Below are 2708 nucleotides of genomic sequence, written 5' to 3'. Positions count from 1 at the left end.
AGATTTTAAGTTTAATTTGCTTAAAGTTTTTGAGACAGTGTTTGAACTAATTGGTACAAATTTGAAACTGCGATGCATGTGTAGATTTGAAAAAATTGATTTGACACTGTCATGAGTAGATAGGTCTGATACAGACTCAGGATTTTGGCCTATATCAGTGGCAACGTTAGTCAAATAATTATTAAAAACCTCACTGACTGCAGTCTGATCTGAAGTGATACTGTCGCCTTCCTGCAGAATGGTAGTATGGCCGCTATTAAGGCACCTTTTAGAAAGGAAAGGTTTAAAAGTCGGTCAGAAATCTTTAGAGTTTGGGCCGCCATGGCAGCGTTCGAGAAAATAAACTCTCATAGATTCTCGTTTGATCTTTATAACGAGATTTCTCTGGGTTTTGTACAATAGCCAGTTTTGAGATGTACTACATTTCTTAAACTTGTTAAAAAAACTGTTTTTCTTATAAACAACCCGCCTTAGCTTACTATTAAACTAGGGTAATTTCTTAGCTCTAGGCACTTTCTCTTTAACTGGGGCATGTTTATCAATGATGTCTTTGAGCAAGGTCTCATGCGCCCAATAAATATCATTTGTATCGTCAAGAACATATGTAGCATGAAAAGGAATCATATTTATGGCTTGATTAATAGATTCCTTATCCAAGATTTTATAACTCCTAAAATTCACTTTTTGCTTGTTAACTAGGGGGCATGACCTTTAATGGCAATACCAATAAGATTATGCCAGTCACTGACCCCACCTGTTAATTAAAATGATGAAAGCAAACGTTAGGCCTGTTAGTTAAAATGACATCAACAAGGGATGGTGTACAATATTATACAAAACAAGTGACTGACTTGACCAAGTTTGTTACGTTAAAAATATCACATAAGTCAAACAATACATTCCCCTTGGTCTGGTGCAAGCGGTCAAAATTAAGATCACCAATCATTAAAATATTTTCAAAAATATTAGAAATCCTGTCAAGACCTATAGTCATATTTTCCGTGAATAGGTTATCGGACATGGACGGGGGTTTCCGGCACGTGAATCATTCAGCAGCCATTATTAACAGCCAAGTAATTATAATGACGACTTACCTAGGGTGTTGATGCGTCTATAGTCCGGGTGGTGTTACGGTCAGTTGACATAACGTCCATCTTCGTCAGACTGGTTCTCGTGCAGTACCACTCTCACACGCTCTCGCACGCGCAAACTTACCTTGACGCGGGAACATTAATGCAAAACATCCAATGAAACAATATTATTGAAGTAATTCTCACCACAACTGAAATACTGTGTAATGTCCAGCGAAATTTCTAGTAAAAAGTTTCCAGGTCAAAATGATACCATTGAGGTCGTAGTTCATATCATTTATGGTAAACATTGAGTAATGACTGTATAAAGCGATATCATTTATGGTAAACATTGAGTAATGACAAATTTTCTGCAGTACCACAGCCTCACATCTTCAATAAAGGGGTTTATCTCAGCTTATGATTTAACTAAATCTAACATAGTTTGCCACTTTATACCAGTAATCATACAACCTATTTTCAAGTATGCCAGAGGTTCGTAAATGTTTTATAATGATTTGATTAGGAATAATGCAATACCAACTGGTAAAATGAAATGGAACCAAATCTTTGATGATCTTATTGATACAGAGTGGGCAAAAATTTCAAAATTCCTTTCAAAGCTACAAAAAATACAAAGCTTCAGTGGTTTCAATTCCAAGTGGTTCATCACATCCTGACAACAAATTCTTTCCTTTGTAAAAAATTGGTCTGGTTACCTCCCCTCTTTGTATTTTATATAATTCTGGAAGAGAAAGTATCACTCATATTTTGGGGGAATGTAATGAAGTACAGAATTTACTACAAAGTTTTGAAATGCTATTACAGGCATTACTTATTCCTTTTTCAATAAACAAAAAATCTTTTCTCTTTGGATTGCTTTCTTTTAATCCTCCTCCTGTCAACAGGGTTGATAATGAAATTATCATTATTATCAAGTAGTACATAGACAGAATGAGGTGTTTACACAATTCTTTATATATAAATTCATTAATTAACATAATTAAAGACAATTATAGAGTTCAAAAATATATTGCAACTGGTAAGGGTGACTCTTCCAAGGAAAAAAATGATTTAGAATGGAGAATTTTTTTTTTTTTATAATATATGGTACTCTTGCTGGGTTTTTTTTATTTGTAAACCAGTGTTATTGTTATTTATATATCAAGTAGGCTTCTCCCAGCTTCTCCCTAACCTACTAGGTAGATCGTACCGGATCAACCCTTGGCTAGCGAAGATGGGCTTCTCCCAGCCCTTGGCAAATCTGAAAATATTATGTACTTGTCTACCTCCCAACCTCTTCTTCCACTTTGTTCCTATTTTTTCTATTTTTCTTTTATTCTCTTTAAACGTCTTCTATTCTTCCTACATTCTCTTGTCTGTCCAGCCAATAAAGTGCAATATACATTCATGTAAATCTGACCTTATCACTACAGGTATACAATAGACATGTACATCTGACCTTACTTATCACTACAGGTATACAATAGACATGTAAATCTGACCTTATTTATCACTACAGGTATACAATAGACATGTACCTCTGACCTTACTTATCACTACAGGTATACAATAGACATGTAAATCTGACCTCATCACTGCAGTTATACAATAGACATGTAAATAAATCTGACCTTA

This window comes from Mizuhopecten yessoensis, unplaced genomic scaffold (genome assembly GCF_002113885.1).
Source record: "Mizuhopecten yessoensis strain PY_sf001 unplaced genomic scaffold, ASM211388v2 scaffold11037, whole genome shotgun sequence".
NCBI classification, from domain to species: Eukaryota; Metazoa; Mollusca; class Bivalvia; order Pectinida; family Pectinidae; genus Mizuhopecten; species Mizuhopecten yessoensis.
The sequence above is the reverse complement of the archived record's forward strand: the minus strand, read 5'-3'. Positions refer to the sequence as shown.